The 27,212-nt window shown below is 45.7% G+C and overlaps 1 long non-coding RNA gene, 1 other non-coding gene and 1 pseudogene across 2 annotated transcripts in view; 2 read left to right on the forward strand and 1 right to left on the reverse strand.

Annotated features, from left to right (window-relative positions):
• The window catches only part of LOC137217392 (uncharacterized), a 494,052-nt gene that overhangs the window by 281,232 nt on the left and 185,608 nt on the right, over positions 1-27,212 (forward strand). The window lies entirely within an intron of this gene.
• LOC137217653 (U6 spliceosomal RNA) lies at positions 10,241-10,347 on the forward strand. Its single transcript, XR_010940165.1, has one exon. It is a non-coding gene; the product is annotated as a U6 spliceosomal RNA (small nuclear RNA).
• Positions 11,877-12,316, reverse strand: LOC137217288 (small ribosomal subunit protein eS24 pseudogene; annotated as a pseudogene).

Consider the following 27,212-nt stretch of genomic DNA (forward strand, 5'->3'; position numbering starts at 1 on the left):
GGGATTAGACCTACCAAGTTAAGGGTTTTCTGCAACAGTACAGGCAGGAGACAGTGGATTGAAGTTGGGGGTCTGCAGTAGAAATTAAGAACATGAACGAAGTTGAAAAAAAGTACACACACACAAACCTATGTACGCACACAGTATTTGGATATTTGAATCCAAGGAGCCTGCTGATTCTGCATGAGAAGTGATGCAGGAGGGGAGGAACGCTGGCGAGGAGAGCAATCACTTCCATCCTGAACACGACGGAGTTTTCGGTGCCTACGAGATACATGTGCCACGTGTTCGGTTGTCAGGGCTGGTTCTCTGAATTCTGAGTTGAAGGCAAATGGTTGGAACCTGCCAGTTAGGTGATAATCACGGGTCTGAGTTGGGGAGAGAGGGAAGGCTGAGAACAGGATGTGGCTGAGATGAAGGAAGGGGTCAGGTTTATAAGTACTGGAAAGAATTGCGTGAACATCTCGTGTCCGAGGAAAGGAAGTAAAACTTGGGGACCTGGGTATCTACCAGGCTGGCACGCAACCAGATCAGCTGGTAGCCTTTTAAGGATGTTTGCACTTCTTTAATAGCTTTCAGTATAATCATGATGCTTAGAAATGGGTACCATAAAGTACCTACAGAGTTATTGTGTGCGACAGATAAAATTACATTTCCAAGTGGCCTGCGCTTTATCCTTCTTTGTCTCTATAACTACGTAACCAAATAGCGTTATTAGATAAAATTGTCATATTACTTTTCAGACTAGAAAATAAAAAGCCATACGCCTTCCTCAAATCTGATAGACAACCCCAAGTTAGTGGTGGGAAATTCTTGCGTAGCCTCGATGAATCCAGCACAGCGGAGGTGTGATTCTGCGTAAAGTTATGAGCATGGATTGGGAAAACCCTCCAAAGTTCCTTCCAAGCCTAGGACTTTAAGAATTTAGGTCATTATAGGTTCGACACTAAAGTAGGTCAGGTAAGAGCAATCATAGAACTATTTTGGTTTTTGATGGAGTGAAGGTGTGGGGTACAGAGAGATTTCTTTTTTACCAGTTATCGTCCTGGGTAACTTAGAGTATAATAGATTTTCTAGTGTGTCCCTGGAAGGTGGAAGCCTTTGATGAAATATCAGAAAAGTCCATTCTTATCAGTGTGCTTTGCAGAGGTGCAAAGTCAAGACGGATTGGGTCAATCTAGAAAATAATTGGGAATACTGTAGATATATAGATATATATGGAATACAGTATATATATTGTATATATATTAGGAATACAGTATATTGCATTGGGTATACAGTATATATATTGTATATATATTAGGACTACAGTATATTGCATTGGGTATACAGTATACATATTGTATATATATTAGGACTACAGTATATTGCATTGGGTATACAGTATACATATTGTATATATATTAGGACTACAGTATATTGCATTGGGTATACAGTATACATATTGTATATATATTAGGACTACAGTATATTGCATTGGGTATACAGTATACATATTGTATATATATTAGGACTACAGTATATTGCATTGGGTATACAGTATACATATTGTATATATATTAGGACTACAGTATATTGCATTGGGTATACAGTATACATATTGTATATATATTAGGAATACAGTATATATATTGTATATTTACATACACAATTGTCACCCCTTATCCACAGGGGACACGTTCCAAGACCCCCAGTGGATGCCTGAAACCACGGGTAGTACCAAACCCTATACGTATTATGTTTTTTTCCTATATGTACCTATCTACAATAAAGTTAAGTTTATAAATCAGACACAATCAGAGAATATTCAAATTGCCAGCATCACTAGTCTTGTGCTTTGGAGCCATGATTAAGTCAAATAAGGGTGTCTTGAACACAAGCACTGGGATACAGCGACATTGATCTGATAACTGAGTTGGCAACTAAGTGACTAACAGGCAGGACAGAGAGATGATTCGCGAGGATGGCGGGGGGCACTGTGGTAAGAAAAAGTACTAACATGTGTTAATAATTTTCACAATCTGTTTGTTCCAGCACATGCCCAATTAGAATTGCTTTATGGGACTCTAATGCAATATTTAATTTTATTCTGAACTGCTTTCAAGGCCAATTCTGGAATAATCATTTAGAAGAGCACATTTTATATACAAGCTGGTAAAGGATCACAATTCTGGGGAAAAAAAAGGTACAAAAAGCCCTTCAAGAAGACAATGAACTTACTGAAAATATTTATTCGAAAATGTTTACATTCGTTGTAGAAAATCTGGAAAATTGAGAAATATGAAAAAGGAAACAAAATTACCCTACTTGGAAAGACACAAAGGAAGCTTCTGGGTGGCTCGTTACCCTCTAGCTCTTGAAAAGCACTTCTCTAGACACCCCAATACTTATCTTTAATGTAGCAGAGTCCACCTTAAAAAATTATACTACCTTCAGAAATATGCACAAACTCCATAAGGACCTTACAGAAGAATAATTGCACGGAATACCTCCCTGCCCATTACATTCTCATTATTTTGCAATCCACTTCTACATAGCCTATACATCTAACAAAACATTCTTGTCATTTTTGTTTTAAACAGTGAATGCTTCTTAAAAGACGCTTGAACAACATGGATACTTTAAAGAAAGCTATTTTATATTTATCCAGACATTTACACTTTTGCTTTCTATTCTTTTCTTTTGCATAACTGGACTCTTATTTGGTATTTTTTCCTTCTTTCTGCAGACGTTTTATTTTTGTATTTTTTAGCCTGTCTTGTGGAGTGGGTCTACGTTTTCATTGTACCTGAAAATGTCTTTATTCCACTTTCAGTTTTGAAGGATATTTTCACGGGATCTGTCATTCTAAGTTGACACTATTCTTTCATCACCTTGAAGATATCTTTCCATTGCTTCTGGCCTCTTTGTTTCTTCTGGTGAAAAGTCATCCGTAATTCAGAATGTCACGCGCTCATGTATGATGCGTCTTTTTGTTCCCTAGCTGCTTTCGAGATTCACTCTGCATCTTTGGTGTTCAGGGTTGTCTAGGAAATTGTCAGGTGTCATTTCCTTTGTGTTTCTCCTGTTTGTGGTTTGCTGAACACCATCCATCTATGCGTCAACATCATTCATCGATTCTGGAAAGTTCCCAGTTATTATCTCTCCGAATCCTCCTTCTGCCGCCATTCTTGTTCTTTCACTTCCGACTCCAATAGAAAGTCTGAAAACTGAAATGCAAAGAGAAGAGAGACTGGGGAAGCGGAGAAGAGACCTTCTGAGGCCTGTGGGACAATACACTAGCTTCCCTGTGACTCACGTCACTGGTGACCTCAGAAGTTTTCAGGACAGTGTTGGAACTTCATCTTGAGTCAGGCTTGGGATCTGACACTGGTAGGGCGCCAGAGATATCTCTGTGCTTTTCCGTGAAGTGCCCAGTTCTCTTAACCATGAGATCGGTCTCTCCACTTACCACCCGGATGCTATTTGGGGTGTCTGTTTGCTCTGTCTCTCACATTGGAGAAGTCCCCCCACCCTGTGACACTGCCTTTGTCTTTGGAGGGCTGCGGTCTAATACCCTGTGAAGCCCAGGCATGCCTGAGTACACTTTGCATCAGATCCACTGCCCTGATCCCTACCTTCTGAAAGAAGCTGCCTTGAACTTGGGCGAGAACTCATGGTATTTATCTCCTCTCTCTTCCCACCTCACCCACATGGGGCAGACTATCTCTTTCCTCTGCAGAGATTCTTGGGAAACACTTAGCAGGTGGTCGAAGTATGTACTGAGACTAGGACTCCCTCATGTTTCCCATCGAACACGTCAGCCCACACGCTTTAAAACTGTACCCCGCTTTGCTCCTTACCCACACCTACAACAGGGTCCTCCCACCCTGACCACTTCCACAAAGATCAAAGCCGACAGGAGTCTTGTCTTTCCAGAAAGGAGCTGGCTAGTTTTGGGAATTTAGTTTCTTGTGTTCCTCTGTGTCCTAAGCTTTTCGCGAATCTTTTTTTATAATAAAAAATGATGATTTTTTTGAAAAGTATGTTTCAAACATAGGTTTGATTATGAGGATGAGAGCGCTGTTCTGTCCTGAAATGGAAGTAGGCATCCTAACAATTATATTTAATTCTGGTGTTTAATTAGGGGGAAACGAATTTTATTGTTCCCTAAGTAGCCAACTCAGATATTCATTACTTTGCACCAGGTTGTCTAAAACACGCGTGCCTGTTTTGTGTGTTTCTTCTTGTGCCTCCTACTTTTACCAATCAGTCTCTCCGTGGCTGTTCTCATATCACACTGTTTAAATAATTGCAGATTTACACGCGGGACAATTCGTTCTCCCTCTCCCATCCTCCACTGCCCTTCTTCCCGAAATTGCCAGGACGCTTTTGTGCATTTATTCTTCCAGATGATCAGAAGAATAATTTTGTGACCCGAAAAACAAACCCAAAAATTCCATGGTGACGTTCATTAGCTTTGTGTCAAACATACATTCATTTTGGGAAAAAAAAAAAAAAAAAAGCATGTGCCAAGGGGGAAAGGGGGGTGTGGGATGAACTGGGAGATTGGGATGGACATGTATACACTATTGATACTATGTATAAAATAGATCACTAATGAGAACCGAGCGTACAGCACAGGGAACTCTACTCAGTGCTCTGTGGTGACCTACATGGGAAGGAAATCCAAAAAAGAGGGGATGTATGTATACATACAGCTGATTCACTTTGCTGTACAGCAGAAACTAACACAACATTGTAAATCAACTATACTCCAATAAGAATTAATTTAAAAAATAACATGTAAACACTATTGAATAATCTCATCCAGAAACATACTGCATTTCTTCATTTATTTTGGCCTCTTTCTCTACACCCTCCAGTACACTTTGTATTTTTCTTCATAAAGAATTTAGTTTTGAAAAAAAGAACAGTAGAGCACAGAGAAATTTATTACGTGAGGAGTCAGTTTGACACATCTATATGCCTGAGGCAGCCGTGGTGAAAAAGACCTAGTCTCCCGTCTTAGCAGTGTTAACTGCTTCCTCTCCCCTGTTTAACCTTATGATACCATGGACACTTCTGCTTTGCTTTTTACCTCCTCACTCCAGTCCCAGGCCCCATGCACGTTTGTCTATGACCACTTTCTTCTTTTCATTGAGTAAATGAGATTTTTTTTTCTTACATTAGCATTGAATAACGAATCCCAATGGTCCATTTTCCAGAAATAGAAAAAAAATTTACCCCATAATACTTGAATATTCAATATCCTGATATGCATTTTAATAGGGAAATGGGGACGGCCTGGTAATATACAACAGTTAGAACGTTCACGACAAATGAAGAAAAATGGATGTGACTGGTAACTCCATGACCTTGTAAAATGTTGAAAGTGTAATTCTCCCTGAATTCCTTGCTGAAGATTATTGTTGTTAAGGTCTGGCACTGAAGAAGAGCTACTGTACTGTTTTGTATTCTTAAAGGGTATTGTCATGCACAAAGCAGGAACTAAAGAATAGGGAAAAAAAAAAAGATATTATCGAAGTTTCTGAGCTGCCATCCACCTCTCAGGACTGACATAACATACACTCAAACGTGGACATCAGTTAGAAACCACTGCGAAAGTGTATTCACTAGATCTTAACTAATTACAGGCATATTAAATCACCCAAATTTGTAGGTCTGACCCAGCATCCATACAGACATTTTCTCATGCTGTGTATGCCCCAGAAAGACGTGTGTGCACCATAGCACACCATTTTCATAGCAAGGCTGGAGTGGGCTGGGTTCAAATACATAATCAAATTTTAGAGGAAGTGAAATCATTTTTAAGTTGCTGCTGTATACACAGAGAGTTAATACCCACATTGTAGTCGAATATATATCGATGTTTTCAGGCGAGGATATATTTTTGTTTTCAGTGCAAAAGGCCCGTAAGGTGTTATTAGATATGGTTAAAACAATAATCTTTTTCAAGAACTGCAAAGACGTCAGACTTAATTAGTTTCACATCACAGAGAAAAATGCTGGAGAAGGAAATTGGAGTCAGAATCCTGACATAGCTTCTGAGCACATTGGGCATACCTGAACATAAGCAGAAGCTTCTATCTAGCTGCCCAGGCAGACGTTTCATAGGTAGGGAAGAGATTTATCTTGTGGAAGTGAGTATTTTTTCTCAGTGTTTTATTCTTCTTTAGGGTAGAACTCATTCTTTCTGCCTCTTTTCATTGCTCTTAGCTTGGCCTTTTTGTTTCTTTCCACTCAGCACCTGTGGATGCCTTGAAGTTTGTTCTCTATTCTTTGGTTATGTAATCAATATCATAACAATCGTGCAAATACTAGACAGCCGTATCGAAAGCATATCACAGAGGAAGAAACTGGCTACCCTCTTTGCTCTCCAAGACTCGATTCCCTATAGGGGCCATCAGCAGACAGTGTCTGTAAAGTGCCGGTTAGTGAATATTTTAGGCTTTGAGGGCTGCAGAGCCTCTTCATAATTTCTCAGATCTACCATTGCAGGATGGAAGCAGCCACAGGCAGCACAGAAACAACTGGGCTTGGTTTTATGCCAATACAACTTTATTTACAAAAACAGCGGCAGGCTGCGTTCGGACTCGTGCCAGAGTTCAGGAGCCCTGCTAGAGAGAAGCACAGCCCGCCCTTCCCACTCTGCCCTCATCTTTTTTTTTTTCTTTTTTTTTTTTTTGGATGAGGACGTATAGACCATGTTAGAACCTACAGATTGTCTTTTGTTTCAGGGCCTGTAAAGTCATAGGTGTAGAAGGCTGAGGCAAGGAGCCTGAATGATCAGATTGAGTTGGCTGTTGGACAGTAGGGCTTCCTGGTGACTGCGGCTACTGCAAGCGTGAGTGGCTGCCCAAGTTGAAAGGACTCTGAGAATATACAAAGTCGTGTTGCCCGTGTAGATGGCATGGGGGGGTGAACAGGTGTGTGTGTGCATGTGCCACCCTCCGCCCCTGCGCTAGGATCTACCTGGAAATGAATAAACACAGGGGCGCGCTAGGGTGCCTGCAGGAGTCCAGTATCCAGCAAACCTCAAGTCAGCCATGTAGCACAAACCTGAAATTGGAGAAGGCAACGCACCTGTTGATGTTGCGACCATAGAGCAATGCCGAGGTGGGCCTCTTCTCCTTCTCCACCTCCTTCCCGTAGCTCTGCTCTGTTCCCTCTGCACCCACGGCTCTGTTGATTCCGCTTCTGCCTGTCTTCCTCTGCGGCCACCGTCCCTAACGTACAGGGACTTCTCCTGGTGTTCAGGAGGCAAAGGACTTGCCGACGCGTTTATAGGAGGCTAGGAAAATTTTGTCTGGATGGAGAAAGAATGACTGATGGATTCAAATACTTGAAGCAACCACTGGTCGGCACGTACATACTGATGCTTCCCCAAACGTTCTCACTTCTTCTGTTTTCCTCCGAACCCTCAACAACATGGCGTCCGTGGCAGCCAGCGTGAGAAGGGCGCCCACACCCGGTTGATCAGTAGCCTCACACAGATGCAGCTAGTTTTGGTTTTCTGCAGCCAGCGGACAGTCACGCAGGCATTCAGAGGCAGGCTCAAACAGCCTGAGCTTCAGCCCGGCTCCCATCTCTCTCCTCAGCCCAGATCCGGCTTCAGGACTCTGGACCAATATCCAGCTGCCCACCACGCATGTCCCTGTCCAACTCCACGTGTGTCAAAGACAGTTTGTCGTTGTCCCTGGCACTGCTTCCCTAAGGAAGGGCCAAGGGAAGGATCCAGCAGTTACCTTTTGCAGTTTCTAGAGGATGCCCTCATCCCTCACCTCATGGCCCCCTTCTCCTCCTGCAAAGCCAACACCATACCATCTGCATCTCTCCCCGATTCTGACGCTCCTTTCTCATTTTTTCAATCCTAAAGACCCCTGGGATGACTTCGGGGCACCTGGATAATCCAGGTCCATCTCCTCATCTCAGGGTCTTTGCCCTGATGCCATCTTCAAAGCCCCTTTTACCATGTAAAGTGACATATTCACAGGTTCCAGAAATTAGGACGTGGACATTTTTATCTCACTCGCCACGCTTCCCAAGCCCGGTATTAATCCTAGATTGTGCTTATCTCTAATATCCCTCGAGTCTGCTCTCTTCTCTCTGCTTTTATGTCTACAGCCCTGGGCTTCATCCACAGTCTCAGCTCCTCCCACCTGGATTGCCACTGTAGCTTCCTCATTGGTCGTCTTTCTCCAGTGTACGTTCCATCTGGCTTTCAGTGTGTTTCTCTAACATTCCAGTCACTCTCATCACTCTAACTTGCATCACTCTGCTGAGGGAAGTTCTCCCAGGTGATGCCCTTGGCCTTCTACGTCCTAACTCTTCATCTGCACGCTGAAGGTTGGCAGCTTCCAGCCCTACCTAAAGCCTCACCCATGAGCCTCTGCCGAGTTTTGCTGGCTCACACTTCTCTTTTTTTTTTTTTTTTTTTTTTGCGGTACGCGCGCCTGTCACTGCTGTGGCCTCTCCCGTTGCGGAGCACAGGCTCCGGACGCGCAGGCTCAGCGGCCATGGCTCACGGGCCCAGCCGCTCCGCGGCACGTGGGATCTTCCCGGACTGGGGCACGAACCCATGTCCCCTGCATCGGCAGGCGGACTCTCAACCACTGTGCCACCAGGGAAGCCCACACACTTCTCTGTCTTTGCTTCTGCCCTTTCTTCTGTCGGGACCACCCTTCCCACATTCTTTATCCAACTCCTCCTCTTTCAACAAAACTCCCTTCGATATTGTCTGTCTTCACTAAACCTTACCGAACCCTAATTATTTAGCTGCCCCTTCGCAGCTCTTTCCCAGCATCCTGACCACACCACGCTAGTTGTCATTATACCACGTTATGATTTGTTATTTATTTGTCCCTTTCCACTTCTAGACTATAAAGTTACTCAGGGGAAGGAGGGCATATTATTTGACTTTTTTTTTTTTTTGAAAGCCCTGGAGCCTCACACAGTGCCTGGCTGGCATGTAAGAGGTTACTTACATGTCTGTGCAAAGACTAAATCCGTGACAGAACGGCATGAAACTAGAAGTCAACCACAGAAGAAGAAATGAGACGAAGACGAAACAACATGCTACTAACGACTAAATCCTTGAAATCATCATTAATTTATGGTTTGAATTTTTTTTTTTTTTTTTTTTTGTTTGGCCATGCCGCATGGCTTGCGGGATCTTAGTTCCCCAACCAGGGATCGAACCCTGGGCCCCTGCAGTGAAAGCACCAAGTCCTAAGCACTGCACCGTACGGGAATTTCCTCATCAATTAATTTACAAATGCACTTCTCTCCTTGCTTCTCACCCTCACCAGGAACACAACCCATGGGGAAGGTGTGTGCTTTATTAACGTCCCTGTTTGCTTTCATCCATTTGTTCAGCAACAAGTGTTGGCAGAGTGACAGTGAGAGACCCGCAGTGGTGTGCGTTGTGGATTCTGTGACTGGAAACCCTCCCTCCCTTAGACTGGTGTCCAGTAGCAGACTTGTCCCGCACCCCTGGTCCCCATGTCGGTCAAGGGCACCGCCACAAGGGCTCTGGCTAGGAAGGTGGGGTACTTCCTTCACTCTCTCTTGCTCGACAGCAGCGTAGAGTCGATCTCTTGGTACCATTCCTCCATCTCCTGAAAGCTCTTCAACCCACCCACCTCCCTCTATGACCATGACCCCCACCTAAACCACCTTGCTCATCCTCAGGAAGACGGTCCCTAGATCCACTCTGGCTTATGGGAGAGATTCTGAAACCCGCAAAAGCCACCCCTCTGCTCTCTTCCTGTTACGCTTGAAGCACTTGTCACAATGGCCATGTGACACTGCATGACATGGGCTTCCACTCCTGTTCCAGCTTCATTTGATGGAATACTCTCTCTCACTCCCTTGGCCCCCAGGCCTTCAGTCTGGCTCTCAGCTCCCAAAGTAGCCAGCCTCTTCCTGCCTGGTGTGAGAGATAACTGGTCAGCTCGGGCGCCATAACAAAACACCATAGGTTGTGCGGCTTCAACAATAGAAGGTGATTTTCCCACCGCTCTGCAGGTTGGAAGTCCAAGATCAACGTGCCAGATGACTTGGTTCCTGGTGAGGACCCTCTTCCTGCCTTGTAGAGGGCCACCTTCTCACTGTGTCCTCACACAGTGGAGGGAGAGAAGGAGAGAACTCTGGGAGACATTGATCCCATCAAACCATGACTTCATTTAACTTTAATTACCTCCCGCAAAACCCCATGTCCAGATACAGCCACATGAGTGTGCTCACCTCAGCAGCACATATACTAAAATTGCAACGATACAGAGAAGCTGAGCACGGCCCCCGTGCGAGGATGACTCGCAAATTTGCAAAATTCGTGAAGCGTTCCATACTTGTACTGGCTGCCGTAAGACAACTCTTGTTCCTTCGTGGACCCTCCTCTTTGAGGCTTGCATGCTTAAGGATCCCAAACGACTAAGAAATTAAAAAGAAAGAAGACTGTCATTCATACCATTCACACCTAAAGACTTTTATCTGTTTTGAGCATGAACTTCTCCTGCTACACAGAAGTAACAATATGGTAGTCAGTTTTGTATTTGGAAATGTATTGGTAGCAGGGATGTTTTCACAATTTTCAGAGATTATGCATTCTTCATGAATACTTTTGTACGGCTGCTTGAAAATATGAATTCCAAACTTGCAGTATAGCTGTGAGCAACGTGAAAAACAAACAAACAAATACAGTCACATGACAGCGCTATACAGTCCCGTATGAATTTGGTGAGGTACAAGTCATTCATAGCACGTAGCCTAGACAGTCAGCTCACCAAATGTCATGTGCTCAGCTGTATTTCCTAGACCACCATGTAAGGAGGTAGCACCAGGGGACTAGTTTTGCCTGCTGAGCTGTGAGCAGAGCCACACATGTCATGTCCAGGTGCAGATGGCAAGTAGCCAGTACACGTCCTCCTTCTCTGTCTGCCCTGCAAGGTGTTTCTGGAGGCCACGTGTTCCAGATAACGTAGCTCCAGGGCACAGGGAGACCGCATGACTCCCATCAGACTGTGATGTAAGAAACGAAGCTCTGCTTTGGGACGACCTAAGGGGTGGGATAGGGAGGGAGGGAGGGAGGCTCAAGAGGGAGTGGATATGGGGGTATATGTATACATATAGCTGATGCACTTTGTGGTACAGCAGAAACTAACACAACATTGCAAAGCAATTATACTCCAATAAAGAGAGATATATATATATATATATATATATATATATATATATATATATATATATATATATATATATATATAAAGAAATGGAGCTTTGTAGCAATTTGCCCTGATATTTTATGGATTCTTTTTTTTTTAGCAGCACAACCTAGCTTTTCCTGACTAATACATGTCTCAAGGCCGTTGGCATGCTGACGCCTCCACCCAGAATGTCCTTCGCTTCTTCTCCTCTCAGTTATCGTTTGGGTCTAAAGTCACAGTCTCTAGGTTTTTTCCTCTGTCCTCCCAGCCTTTCTCAGGCCACCCTGCTTTACTTCCCCAACGCCTGCACCTTGCGGGATGCCTTCTCTCTTGTAACCATGTATCTTACTGCACTCTGTCCTCCCAGCTCCTAGCTCATTGCCTACACTTGCTTGACCCTCCATAAATGTTCAACTTCTTAGTAGCGTGTGCTCAGGAAATACTGAATGGGTGGATGCAGGAAGAATGAGGGAATAGAACATGATGATCCTGTGATCTAACCACACATCTGTTCGGATCTGAGTGGGGAGATCAGAGTTTGCACGTTTAAGTCAAGTCAGCACTTTCAAGGCCACAAAAGCCGTCCAACTTGATTACAGGTAGACCTTTTTTTTTGGGGGGGGGGCATATAAAAGATCTTAGTTTATTAATCCTCTCATAAAAGGCTGCTCACATCTCCACCGATACAGTCACGGCAGAATCTTTACTCCTCTTGTTGCCAGCACCAACACTGGCCTTTGCAGTCCCCCAGACTTTCTTCATTCTGTTCTTGAGTTCCTTTCGCTGTTTTCTGGACATCTTTTTCTTCTCATGCAGGCCGTGTCTTGCAGCCTGGGTTTGGGCTCGTTCTTCTCCAGGTAATCCAAGGCATCGTAAACCATGTCAAAGCCAGTTGTCTTGCCACCATCAAAATGGGTTGTAAATCCAAATACAAAGGTGCCATCTGGTGTGCTCTTGTATATGCATTTCGGCTAGTTTTTTTCCCCCAAATTTCTGTCTTAGGGCCTGTTGCCTTCCCAGGGTGAAGGACATTGATGCCCGTTTGTTTGCGCTGAAGTAGTCGGTCGGTCATGAACTTCCTGGTCCTGGATAGTTACTGTGTCGTTCATGATGACCGCTGATCTTCAGGCAGCCTGGGAGGACAAGAGCACCGGTAGGCCTTTGGAGGAATGGGCTTCTGAAGATGGAGGCCCAAGTGAGGAGAAATAAGAGGATGCCTTCCCTCTGAGGCAAGGGCAGGGTCCCATAAAGAAAATCACTACATAGGCACACAGCTTTACCACAGTCACTGTGATTATCAGGTTTTCTTAGGTATCTGTTACCAGAAAGGCAGGAAAATGCCCCACGGTTCTCACACTTTCCTCCATCACCGTGATACCCCCGTGCATGCCTGAGTGTCATTCAGTGGCTTGAATCAATACCCGCTGAAGATGAAACCAGCAGTTGTGTCACCCCCGGCTCCGCAGAGATCACCCTTGGTTTCTCGCCCTCGGCCAAAATATACACTGGGTCTCTCTTTGCTTTTGTGCTGTGGCTGGCATGTCGCTGCCAGCACCACTGCTTTCTGCCCACCAGCCGCGAGATCTCGTGACGTCCTAGACACATTCCTTTGGTGTCTACCAGCGTCCCCCAAAGCGGAGATAATCCAGCCTGAATGTTCACTCAGCACCGGAACGGCCCCCCTGGGTTTGGCTGGCAGCCCCCGAGCAGACCTTTTGTATCTGTGTCCCTTTGATGGACAGGCGCTGCGGATTCCCGGGACCCAGCTCCCAGAAAGGAACTCAGCAGGGAAGGGGGACTGCTAAGTATCCTTCCAACCTGAAGGTAGAAAACACAAATGAGAAGAGAAGGAACTGGGGCAAAGCTTCTGACAGAGCTGATACGTTTTCGTGGGAGAACATTACCCGGTTACGGGGACGCGAGACCTGGTATTTCGCCGTTGGCCTCGTTAATCAGAGAAGGACCAGCCTGGCCGTGGTGATGCCAGTTCCCCAACCCATTGCTGCGGGTTTTAACTTTTGTCCTGATGTCTGAGGCTGACGTGTGATCCCAGGGCTCTCGGGGCAGGCGTGTGATCCCCGGGCAGTGTCACTCTATAAATAACACGCTGTGCTGGGAATAGCACACTTCTTCATTCCTCCTGCCAGAGACGACCTCTCAGCTCCTTGGGGGTCAGGACAAGGTGAGAGCCACAGAAAGGTGACAGAGAGACAGAGAGGGACATCATGTAGTGGATTGCAGAGGGTCCTCTCCCAAATTTACGTCCCTGGGAATCTCAGAATGGGACCTCAGTTGGAAAGAGGGTCTTTGCAGGTGTCATTCGTTAAGGGTCTTGGTTGGAAATCATCCTCGTGCCCTCAGTTCAGTGACTGGTGTCCTTATGAGAGGAAGGAAAGGGAGGTTTGGACAGAAGTATTCACAGAAAAGAACAAGCAAAGACAGAGGCAGAGATTGAGGTGAGGTGGCCACAAGCTAGTCAGCACCAAGGATTGTAGCAGCCACCACAAACCAGGAAGGACCCTCCCCTGGAGCCTCACAGGGAGTGCAGGCCTCTGGACACCTTGACTTTGCACTTCTGGCCTCCAGAGCCGGGAGAGGATGCACTTCCCTTGTTTACAGACATCCAGGTGGTGGTCACAGGAAGCACACACAGACCCCAATGCTGGCATCCTGATGACACCAACACTTCTTTCCCGGGTCCTGGCGATAGGCTGCCTTCCAAACTAAAGGATTGCAAGAGCCAAGAGGCTGTTTCCTTTCTGTTGAACTTGATTTTCCTTGAAAATCCCCAATATGGCCCGTACCCCCCATCACTGGGGTGCTGCCAGAGGCCCTTGAAATCCTTCAGCCATTGGCACAAAGACGCGGAAATAGAATGAGGGGCTGGCCAACCAGGAGGCTTGAACTGCTTCTCATTTGTTTTCTTTGCTTGGGAAAGAAATCAGATGATCCCATGCAGGCCCCCGGGGTGAGAGCAGATGATTAGCAACACAGAGCTGAAAATAGGCTTGTTTTTCACACCACCCTCTTGCTTTTTTTTTTTTTATTTATTTTTTGTCACAGAACCATGTTGCGACAAAACCAAGTTTAATTACTTCACACCTTGCACCTCAAGGTATGTGATTACTTTGAGAAAAGAGAAAATCTAGGTCCTGCCGTGCCGCCCACCCTGGACAGGCACCGTGGTTTTTACAAAGGTCCATCAACGCTCTTAGGATCTGAGGTTATCGAGGTTCTTTTTATGGACACTTGTCCATGCCGGGGACCCGCTGAAGCTTAGTGCAGAGTGCGTTGACTGGGGAGACCGTGATTCTAAGTAGGAGCCTTTGCCAGGCCAGATTCCTCCGGGGTGAGTCAGTGATCACGGCAGGAAAGCGGGGAGGGGGATTACGACCTCTCCTATGGGACATTCAGAGTCACACTGCCCATAACAATATAGACATAAAGTGGAGACATCTAGGAGCCTGAGAAGTTCCCTACCATTCAGGGCAACAAGTTTCTGCAAAGTGTGAATGTTAATGGTACAAACCAAGGTTAAAAACAAAAAACAAAAACTTGCTCAGGGTGGCCCAGGGACCACTCTCAGCTCCTGCAGTCCCTGCCATGTGAGCCCCTGGTCGTTTCTCATCACGGCTATTTCCTTTCTTCCAGGCCTGTAGGATCCTATCTTTTTGACTCTACCTTTCTTCTGATTAGGTCAGGCCCACCCAGGGTAGTTGATGGACTCAAAAGTCAACCAGTGAGGAACCTAGCCCACAGGGTGACATTCACATTGTTGATCCTCACGCTGAAACAAACAAACAACAGCAAAACAACAACACCACCCTTCCGTAGGAATAAAAAGTACGGAACGATGGAGAGAAAAGGGGTAGTGGGTGCAGGCAGACAGTCCTGGGTTTGGAGCCTACTTTTCATCTTGTGTGCACAGGTTACGCCACCCCCTCAGCCTCGGTATTCCTTTGCATGGGGGTAGAAATCAAACCACAGTATTATAAAAATAATGTTTGTCCACAGTAGCCACACGGTGGAAGCAATCCAGGTGTCCACTGACAGAAGAGTGGCTAAGCAAAACGCAGTATTTATAAAATTCAACCCTGAGAAGGACATCCTGACACAGGCTACAGCATGGGTGAACCTGGAGGATATCATGCTCAGTAAAATAAGCCAGACACACAAAGACAAACATGGTGTGATTCGACCTCAGTGCAGTACGCAGAGGATCACATTCATAGACACAGAAAGTGGCATGGTGGTTGCCAGGGCTGTGTGCAGGGGGAACGTGGTATTAGTGTTTAATGGGTATGGATTTTCAGTTTCGGGAAATAGAAAGCTTCTGGAGAGGGACAGTGGCGATGATAGCACAGCGATGTGAATATACTTAACGCCACTGAAACGCACACTGAAAAATGGTTAAGGTGGTCCAACTTACGTTATGCGTGTTTTGTACCACAACTTAAAACTAATAATAATAATAGGTTATTTAAAAAAAAGAGAGAGAGAGTGACATTCACCATATTCACAGGTCCCACGCATTCTCAAGAGGAGCCCACTCTACACCAGCAGAAAGGGATCTCGGGGTACATCTTGGGCTTCAACCTCCCACACCAATAAGTGCGTTCACGAGGGCTACCCCAGTGGGCCACTGCGTCTCAGTGGAACTGCAGATTCCCTGGGAGACTGGTAGTAGCTACCTGAGAGCCACCCTGCTCAGGGGAGAGGAAGCTACCCTGAATACCCTCAGGCAGTGAGGGTCGTGCCTAGGGTGTCCACTCCCCTGAGTGTGCAGACCACACCAGCCCCCGGTGTAGCGCGCAGCCCTACCCTTCTGGCAGAGATAGTCCCGTGCAGAGGGACTCCTGTGTGAAGCTGGCAGCCCCGTCTGTACCGGCCCGAACACACGGAGTTGATTTACTGCCGGGTTACAAAAGCTCTATCGCGATCACCTGGCAATGTGGTTTCTGATGCTTTTTTTTTTTTTTTTTAATTTTTATTAGAGTATAGTTGCTTTACAGTGTTACAGCCACTATGGAAAACAGTATGGAGGTTCCTTAAGAAACTAAAAATGTTTTCTGGCTCTTGGTCTAGACAAGGGCCATGGGAGTTAGGATGCACTCCTTCAGTCCAGAACTCCTCTGGAGACCCCCATGGCCGTTTTTTTCCACCGATGGTTTGCAATCGATGTAACCAGTTAGATGGGCTGCTTGATGACATGGCTGGAGGAGCGGAAACGCATGTTGGAAACTTATGGTTTGAATTCTCATGGGGAAAAAAAATGCTTTGCACAGAGCTTGACAGTTTAATTCTGAGACAAAACATGACCTATGTGGAAATATGAAGCATGGGAGATGGTGCCTGATGCCTGAAACGTCTTCTGGACCTCCCATGTGTGCAGGTTCTGCCTGTCTGTCTGTCTCTCTCTGTCTTTTTCTGTTTCTGTGTCTCCCTTTCTGTTTACTGATCTCTGTTTCTCGCTTTGTCTCTCTCTAGATGAACCACATCCTTTATCTTCAAAAAGGAAACTATATGAGGGTGCTCCGTGGAGTCTCGTGCTCCCTGTCACGTACCCAGATTTCGGAAACCTTTGCAAGGCTCTCCACGAAGCCACAGCTGGTCCCCCCTCTGGTGAACTGAGTGGTTAGGGTTTGAACACGGAGGGCGTCTGCTTCAGAGTCTTACCAGTTGGCTGGGCGCCCTTCCTGACACGACATGAATGCTCAGATCTTCACTGGATTCACTGCCTGCCTTATTAAGAGTGGGTTTTAAACAAAATGCGTGATAATCCATCTCCCCCATTTTTCCTGGGTATCATTTGCTTGTTGCTCTAGGTGCCACCACAGAATATTGGCCTTTTTTCCCCAGTCTCTTTGCTCAATGGACATTTTGACCTCTGTCCCCCATGGAACCACCTTGACTTTGATTTCTGTCCTGGTCACCACGTTACTCCCCAGCTATTAAGAGCCAGCGTGTCTCAGACAGGGGGCCCTTGAAGCAGCCTCCGGCCAAACCTGCGTCGGGTCTCTTTCTTCTGTTCTCTCCTGCCGGCCTATGTACCTTCATGGTGCCAGCTCATGAAACCCTCTGCCGAGGGGTGATGCCCAACAATTGCCTGAACTCTCAGACCTTTGAACGCCTTCATCCTTTCGAAAAAGAATGACAGTGCCTTTGAAAACTCAGTAGAAAGAACGTTTCGTTCCACCCTGAGATCATACGTAAGATTATATCTCCCGGGAGGTGTCCTCACATACACCCCATGAGTGTTTTATGGGTAGGAATCCTTGTTTCAGGGTAGGATGGGAAGATGAGGCCAGGATGAGAAAATGCCTCCTGGGGAGGGTGTCTGGATGGGTGTAGCTCAGGTCAGGCACCTGTCCCCTGACTTGGAAGAGGAGGGAGGGGAGAAACTGTCCCCTTGGGCTTTCTGAGTAGGACAGAATCACCTGGACCTACCTTCTAAAGAGCTGACTCAACATGCGAGAAAGTCCTTCCTCACAAAGAAAGTCAAGAGCAGGCAGATGGATCCCTGGACAGCTCTGCCCCAGGAGCTGAGACCAAAGACGACAAAGACATGAAACAGTGTGAGCAGGTTCCCGCATGGAGAGACCTAGCAGGGAGGGGTGATGGGTGGGTGCTGCAAACGGGGCCAAGGTCACAGCCCAGAGTCTTACCCGCCATACCGTGTTGCCCCCCATATATTGGAAACGATTTTGGAGAGCATTCTTTTAAGCAGCAAAGAATAGAAAGAGACTCTTAATTTCTCAATCCAAGGCATAGAGGGTTTAGCTTACCAGTGATTTCAGGAGACACAGGGATAAATCCTGCACTTTCTGGCTTTAGGGGCAGTCAGTCTTGTGAAGATTAAAAGGAGTTGAATTCAAACTACTGGGCTCTATGCCCCCGTGAGGGAGGGACCTACTGGTCTGCTAACTTTTACAGAACGTGGTTGGTATGTCCTTTGTGCGGCTGTCGTGAGCTTTAGGTGCGGTGAGAGCTTTAAAGAACACGGCACAGCGTATGTATTCAGCACTCTCGGGTCGTTCGCTGAGTCTGGTCTCCCAAAACTCAAAAGGGAGACTGACGACAGAAGGAGTTAAATCTGTCATACGCGTTCTGTCGAGTTTCTCTGTTTCTGATGATCCATTTAGCGGTAGAAAACACCGAAAGGGACAAGAGTCCAGTGGATCTAGGCATCCAGATGTGACCTTCCTCTTATTTTAGGATTGACTGTTTTTTTAACATTACCTCCTGGCAATTTATTATCAAACGGGCCTATTCATGCCTTTCACATGTGCATACTTCTACGGATGTGCTTATATCCACAGAGTCCTGCGTGCATACACATATGTACATATTGAATTATTTGTAAGGTTGTTACTGAACCAAACTTGGCGCCACTCACCCAGGCACAGCAAAGCCAGTCTCCTGACGGCACGTTGTGGTGAAGGAAAATGCAGTGTTCGTTGCAGGGGCCAAGCAAGGGGAGCAAGCAGCCCATGCTCAAAAGGTCCAAAGTCTCCGATGGATTTCAGGGAAAGGGCTTAAAAGACAGGGTGAGGGAGTGGGGCTGTGGGCTGTGTGATGAGCTGGTGGACACTGTTCTGATTGGTTGGTGGTGAGGTCATCGGGAGTTGGCATCCTCAGCCTTCCGGCTCCAGCCGGTCTGGGGTCTCCGTGCTGGTGGGCAGCATGCAGTTGACTTCTTCCCTGGTGGAGGTTTCAGTATCTGCAAAACAGCTCAAAGGACGTGGCTCGGAATATGATCTATAGTCCTTGGAGGAATGGAGTCCTTGGCTTTCTTTAATGACTAAACTATTATTAATTTATTTTGCTTGACCATTTTCCTTTATTTCTTCATTTCTCACTTCTATGATTAAATTTGTTCTTGGAACTTGGGGAAGGCCTAGGAGGCGGAAGTTTTTCTACAAACAAGAGGCAGGGGATGGAGTGGTCTGTACTGGGAAGGCCCCATAGGCTGCTGCTCATATACAGGGGGAGTGGAATTATTGAAACCTTCTCTACATCATCATCTACAGAGGGAAAGCCCAGGACTAATGCGCTGGAGTATAGTTGAAACCATACTGGCTGGGAGTCAGGAGGGCGGGTCCTGTTTGAATCTCTGCCATTAACTAGTTGTGTGATGGTACCCATGTCACTCAACCACTCTGGCTTCCAGTTTCTTCTTCTGCATAATTAGGTGACTAGTACCCCTGATCACTCCCACCCCTTACCGTCAGTATGTTTATGGATCTATTAAGACAGTTAACCTGGGCGCTGAACTCAGGATATGGTCTGGCTCCCTGGAACACCGATACCCCTGCATTTATAGAGCTGAGGGCACCTGAGGGTGGGTGTGTTCAATTCACTGTGGGATTATTTTGTCTCAGTCAGCGTGGGCTGCCATAACAAAACACCACAGACTGGGCGGCCTCACAACAAACATTTATTGCTCACAGTTCTGGAGGCTGGAAGCCTGAGATCAGGGTACCAGCACGGTTGAGTTCTGGTGAGGACCTTCTTCCTGCTCACACATGACCACCTTCTTGCTGTGTCCTCACATGGTGCAGAAAGAATTCTTCTTCTCCTCCTTCCTCTTCTCCTTCCCCTTCCCCTTCCCTTCCCCTTCCCCTTCTTCTTCCCCTTCCCCTTCCCTTCCCCTTCCCCTTCCCTTCCCCTTCTTCTTCCCCTTCCCTTCCCCTTCCCCTTCCCTTCCCCTTCCCTTCGCCTCCCCCTCCCCTTCCCCTTCTTCTCCTTCTCCTTCCCCTTCTCCCCCTCCTCCTCTTCTCTCTCCTCCCCGCTTCCTCACCCTTCTCCTGCCCCTCCTCCTTCTTCTTTACTCTTCCCATCCTGGGTCTCCACCCTCATGACCTCATCTAAACCTAATTACTCCCCAAAGACTCCACCTCCAAATACCATCACATTGGGGGTTAGGGCTTCAACATACGGACTTGGGGAGACACAATTCAGTCCTTAGCAGTAGGCATGCTACTTCTCCTGTGAAGTACCACTTTATCACTCAAGTGATTTATAAATATAAGCGTTTCTTTGTCTTAATATCAGTGTCATAATTTTGAGCCCCAACGTTGACTTGTGTACAGCAAGCCTTTGACGAGGCTACTGCAGTCCCTTGACATGGAGTGTTTATTCAGCGAAAACTCTTCAGCCCTCTGCTGTTCTCTGAGAGCTAGGTGTGTGGAGACTATGGTCTGTATTTCACACAAACAGAGACTATTTCCACCTTTTCTTGTTTCTGTGACTCTGAGCCAGCGGACATTCCCATTCTGGAATAGCAGGAGAGTAACTTTTATCGTTTCTTTCATTGTTTCGATTACCCTGGGAAGCTCATTCCCAGTTAGCTCAGGTAGACACTTGGGATCATTTATGAAGAAAGCCTAAATTCTCCCCCTGCCTCAGCCAGTTTCTCTTCATTTGTCCACGGCTGTGGAGTGCATTTATTTATATTGGCCCAAATCAGTAATGATCCCTGTCACTCAGAAGGATAAACAAAACAGAACATGAAACCGTATGCTTTGTGACATCAGCTCCGTATTGGTATTTTTTGTATTGAAAGAATAGCGTGCTACCAACAACATATGAATAAGCATGAGAAGGCTGATAAATGCTTACAGAGTTCACAGGGATAAATGAGGATGACTTACCAGAACAAATAGTCCTCTTTCTAGAAGACCTATAATGGAAAACGTTACCTACAGGAATCAGATGCACAGAAATCTTTTTCATACGAGAGCAAAACTCCCCGGCATCACTTCCCATACCCTCTCCCATGCTACTTCTTTGCAAAAAAAAAATGTGATTTTTGTCTGAAACAATCACTGGGGAGAGAGCAGAAGAAACTTGCAGAGCTTGAAATTTCACAGGAAGAAGTGAAACTGAGAAGCAGTCAAGATCATTTGTGGTTTTTTGTTTTGTTTTGTTTTGTTTTGTTTTTGCAGTACGTGGGCCTCTCACTGTTGTGGCCTCTCCCATTGCGGAGCACAGGCTCCAGAGGCGCAGGCTTAGCGGCCATGGCTCACAGGCCCAGCCACTCCGCAGCATGTGCGATCTTCCCAGACCGGGGCACGAACCCGTGTCCCCTGCATCGGCAGGCGGACTCTCAACCACTGCGCCACCAGGGAAGCCCTCATTTGTTTTTAAAAACAATTACTTAAATACAATACTGGGAGAAAGCATTAGCATATTTAAACTTGTATTCTGCATATGTAAAATCTTTTAAAGGGAGAACAACCTAGTGATTTTTTTTAATGTAATTTGACATATGCTTTATTGGGAAAGAATCACACTATTTGGTAATTACCAAAATTACCACTTCTCAAATTCTCCTAATTATTTCACATAAAACATGTCAGTCTGGCCCCATTTTTTAAGCAGAGATTTTAAATGTTTTCGTAGCAAAACTGTGCAGAAAGGAGCATGCTTCCCAGAATGTAATCACGGAACATTTCAAGGTAGCAGCGTCCCTGTAGAACATTGATCCATCTCTCAGTGACTGAGAGAGCTCCTCTCGTGTGCCACGGGCCTCGATAGCTCTCTCCTGTTACAGCTACGTGTGTGTACGTTCTCAGGGTCCTGTGCTAGGCTGACTTACATAGAGGTAGCCTTTTCATTTTCACAGCTCTGTGGTAGGATTCGTGTACAGTGCGGTGACGGGGGGTGCTCACTAGTTTAAGGCAGGGTAATGACAACGTTTCTACGAGGATGACAAAGAGCCCATCTTGCTTGAGTAACTACCCTCCAATACCTGGTAAACAGGCGGACTTCCGTCCCCAAGTGTGACAGAGGTGGTGCTCTCAGAAGTCGGTTAGGGTTGAGGATATGGACGGAGGCCATAGCGGTGGTCCCGCCATCTGTCAGCTCATCGGGGGATCAGGGTTTGCTGTTCCTGCCACAGGATGCTGACAACAAACAGTTCTTTTTTAAAATTTTTATTGGAGTAGAGTTGATTTACGACGTTGTGTGAGTTTCAGGTGTACAGCAAAGTGAATCAGTTATGCATGCACATATATCCACTCTTTTTCAGATTCTTTTCCCATACAGGCCATTACAGAGTATTGAGTAGAGTTCCCTGTGCTGTACAGTAGGTCCTTATTGGTTATCTATTTTATACGTAGTAGTGTGTATATGTCAATTCCAGTCTCCCAATGTATCCCTCCCCACCTCAGCCCCTGGTAACTATAAGTTTGTTTTCTACATCTGTGACTCTATTTCTGTTTCGTAGATAAGTTCATTTGTATCATATTTTAGATTCCACATATAAGCAATGTCAAATGATATGTGTCTTTCTCTGCCTGACTGACTTTACTTAGTATGACAATCTCTAGGTCCATCCATGTTGCTGCAAACGGCAGCATTTCCTTCTTCTTTATGGCCGAGTCATAGGCCATTAACAAATACGTTTCTTGGCACCCGCTCGGAGCTGGGAGTGACACTAGGTCTTAGGAATATAACGGTGAACAAGAGACCCCTGTTACTTTCCACTACAGGATACAGCCAAGTGAGCTCTACAGTTCAGAAGAGAAGTAGGGAAACTGAAACGGCAGGGTGTTCAGTGACGTGGCAGGAAAATGGGAAAAGACAGGCTATGCTGAGGCAGGAAGAATGAGTGGAAATTTGCAAATGTGGGTGTTGGAGGTGGGAGTGAGATTGGGAGGCATGGGGTGAGGTTGAGGGTACTTCAGCCTAGAGGAGCCACGTGGCAGGAGCCCCATGATGTGAGAGGCACAGAAATAAATGCCGCGTGGCTGGTGGGGGTGAAGTGGGCAGAGACCACGGGAGGGAGAGGCGCCAGGAGGGGAGGCTTGGCGGTAGCAGGGACTGTATTCTCAAAGTCATGGTATGGGCTTCAGAGCTCATCCTAAAAGATATGGGAAGATGTCAAAGTCATGGTCATGATCAGATTTCTCTTTGTAAATATTTCTCTGACTAGTTTATTTATTTATTTATTTTGGAGAACATGGGGAAGGGTTAAGATTGGAGATACAGGAAACTAAGTAGGAATGACAGCCTCAAGTAAAGGTTCACTGGAGAACCCTGTTGTTATTTGACACATACTGTTGTCACCTGGCAAAGGGAACCATGAGATTCTGATTCTATTCCATGAGTACCATCTTCTGACATGGTTTTAACCCTCGGTTGCAATCAAAACAAGAAGCTAGGACTTCCCTGGCGGCGCAGTGGTTGAGAGTCCACCTGCCAACGCAGGGGACATGGGTTCGAGCCCTGGTCTGGGAGGATCCCACGTGCCGCGGAGCGACTAGGCCCGAGAGCCACAACTACTGAGCCTGCGCGTCTGGAGCCTGTGCTCTGCAACAAAAGAGGCCGCGACAGTGAGAGGCCCGCGCACCGCGATGAAGAGGGGCCCCCGCTTGCCGCAACTAGAGAAAGCCCTCGCACAGAAACGAAGACCCAACACAGCCAAAAATAAATATAAATAAATAAAAATTAAAAAAAATATAAGAACCTGCTTATAAAAAAAAAAAAAAACCAAGAAGCTGCCCTCCATCGGATGGCCAAAACCGGCATTCATGTTTACCCGCCAGAGGCAACGCCACAATTGTGAATTTTAATCCAAATCAGCCAACAGCCATCTTCACGTTGAAATTTACATGGAATCAACATAAAAGTTTACCTTTTTAAAAGTGACACGAGTTAGCGTTTCATCCAGTGTTCTGTTGAACGTGATCAATTTTTTAAAATGAGAGAGACTTAATCCGTGTAAAGTTTGCCTTTCCAGTCATGCTTTATGAATGAAATTTATATCCGTGAGAGGAGTTCTATGCAAGTGTTCCAGGTTTTTATCTTTTCCAACTGGACATGTCTGCATCACTTCGGGTTTTGGCTGAAAGAGAATGAAGCTCATTCTGCAATTTGGTAGAAAGATCATCAAGAAGGTTCATGAGATCCATGTGAGGTTGGAGCTCAACACTGGGGATCAGGGGTAACCAAGAGGTCTCTAGAGGTCTCTGGAAGCCTTCCCTCCAGCAGACTGGTCTGCAGTGACTGTGCTTCGACCGTCCATCTCATCCTCGTCATGTGCTCAAGAGGTGATGCCCTGACTGGAGGGGCTTAGGTCAGATGCCCACCTCTCAGGAAGAGGGTACATCTGTCCCATTTGGTTTCCTAAAAGGGAGATGGTCAACTTGATCAGCCTTTTGTTTTTTGTTTAAATAGGTCTTTTACAAATATTTATTTATTTATTTTCCTTTTTTTTTGGCTGCATCGGGTCTTAGCTGCAGCACACGGGATCTTTGTTGAGGCATGCGGGATCCTCTTGTGCTGACGTGCGGTCTGCTTGGGTTTCTCTCTAGTTGTGGCATGCGGGTTATCTCTCTCTAGTTGTGGCATGCGGGTTATCTCTCTCTAGTTGTGGCATGTGGGTTATCTCTCTCTAGCTGTGGCACGCAGGTTCCAGGGTGCATGAGCTCTGTAGTTTGTGACACGCAGGCTCTCTCTTTGAGGTGCGCGGGCTCAGTAGCTGTGGCATGTGGGCTTAGTTGCCCCGTGGCATGTGGGATCTTAGTTCCCTGACCAGGGATCGAACCCCCGTCCCCTGCATTGGAAGGCAGATTCTCTACCACTGGACAACCAGGGAAGTCCCAACTCGATCTACCTTTGCACTCAGTTTACATGCAATGGGAGCAAGACAGTTCCCCACAAAGGACATTTAGATGCTGCTATGGACTGAATGTTGTGTGCCCCCCCCCCCCCAGATTCATCCGTTGAAACCCTGATCCCCAATGTGATAGGTTTTGGAGATTGGACCTTTAGGAGGTAGTGAGGTCATGAGGGTGGAGCCGTCATGAAGGGATTAGCTGCCTTCCAACAGGAGACATCAGAGGAGACAGCTGGCTTCCTTTCCCTGTTGTGAGGATGCACTAAATGAAGCAGGAAGAGGGGCTTATCAGACCCTAGAGCGTAACCATGGTAACTCCCTGATCTTGGTCTCCCCAGCCTCCAGAAGTGGTAGATCTTAGGCCACAATATGGCAACTGTCCACTGCATGTTGCTTTGCCCATTCAAGATTGTTAAGAACTGTTGGTTAATCAGACCTTCAGAGCCTTTCACGTAGATGCTTTCCTAGTTATAATATCTGTCTCAAGTAAGGAAATGCTTCCTTGACACAAGGCCACATGTGCCTATGTGGATAACTATATACTGTGGATATGGCCATACAAGTCTTCTTATGTCAAGCAAACTGCCTAAACGGGGCTGGTTTGACTAAAATTTGTGGGAGCTAATCGTGACGTTAGCCCCTGCTGATGTCAGTTGAACTACAAATACCTATTCTTCTGTTGGCCCCGGGGAGTGTAATAAGATTTAAGAGATAAAAATGCGGTTTTCCGATGGGTTAAGTTAGTTATTTCGCGCGTGTTACTGAAAATGTAAGTACATTTCACCTAATCCATTACCTCCAACGAATCAGATTACATGTGACACCTCTTCTGGGTGACAAATGGGTTTATAAAGTATTACTTAAATGGCACAATGGTAATCTGTCTGCTTCATGGCTGGAACCCAGGAACTCCATTTTTCTGTAACAGTTCTAATGAATCATTTCAAAGCATCATAATACATGTAAGTACTTCTTTCTCAGTGCCAGATAAATAAGGTATCAACTCTAAAGTAACAGTATTTTCCCCCAAAGCTGTGATGGGATGGAAAAAATAATCAACCCTTCCAAAGCTCAACAGATCTCAGGGATATGAAAATATTCACCGAAGATTATAAAATTGGACAGGTTCAGGTTTGTAGACTGAAATATGTCTTTGAAAGTTCTACTCAGTGGTTACGCCTCTGGCATATATTCCACAGGAAGCTGGGAATGTTTGATTCCTTCATTTTCCAGCTATCTTCCACCTAAATTGCTTTTTGTAATACATCTCATAGGGTTGGCCAAAAAGTTCATTCGGGTTTTTCTGTAACCTTTTACAGAAACCCAGACGAACTTTTTGGCCAACCCAGTATTACTAGAGTACAAGTGATATTTCAGTGCTTATAGCTGAAGTGGCAAAGCTCGTTTCTACCTCAGTATTCTTATATTTTCCATCATCCCACTCCACAAAACTGCGTGCTCTTTAATTCCATTTCTAGACCAATATTTTCAATCATATTTCTGTAAATGATGGGCAATTTCATAGACACAGAGTTTTCGTCTCCATACAAACACTTGGAAGATTATAATATTCTCCCAAAGGTTGTGTCTTTCCCTTTAAATGGATGAGGTATTAGTGTTTCAGGTGTGAATGTTTTAAATGTTCTGGGCTAAAAGGCTATCTTAGATGGGAAAAAATGAGCATTGGGCAACTAAACTATTATTAATCATTTGAACATAAGGGCTTTCCTTAAGATATAAAGAATTTCTTTTCCAAGTAGGAGGAGAAGAAGAAAGATTTTATTTTATTTTATTTTATTATTATTATTATTTTTGTGGTACGCGGGCCTCTCACTGTTGTGGCCTCTCCCGTTGCGGAGCACAAGCTCCGGACGCGCAGGCTCAGTGGCCATGGCTTACGGGCCCAGCTGCTCCGCGCCATGTGGGATCCTCCCAGACCGGGGCCCGAACCCGTGTCCCCTGCATCGGCAGGCGGACTCTCAACCACTGCGCCACCAGGGAAGTCCCAAAGATTTTATTTTATGTATTGAAATTTCTCTTATTGTCCACATAATCTCAGGTGTGTATAGGAGAGAAGGGGAAAAGAGTTGCACCTCTGCCTGATAAGTTCTTTATGGGTCAAGTATTGGGTTGGCCCAAAAATTCGTTTGGGTTTTTCATAGCTTACAGAAAAACCTGAACAAATTTTTTGGCCAACCCAATATTAACATCTGAAGATAAAGCAAGGTCAAGTGAAGAGTAAGTTCTTCATATCATACATGCTTATGATGAACACACAGTGAATTTTGCCCTACATCTTTGGAGCCATGTTTCTTACAAACATACACACACACAGACACACACACACACACAAGGCTTTTTATTTTTTTACTTTATTTTTA

This window comes from Pseudorca crassidens, chromosome X (genome assembly GCF_039906515.1).
Source record: "Pseudorca crassidens isolate mPseCra1 chromosome X, mPseCra1.hap1, whole genome shotgun sequence".
Taxonomy (NCBI): Eukaryota; Metazoa; Chordata; class Mammalia; order Artiodactyla; family Delphinidae; genus Pseudorca; species Pseudorca crassidens.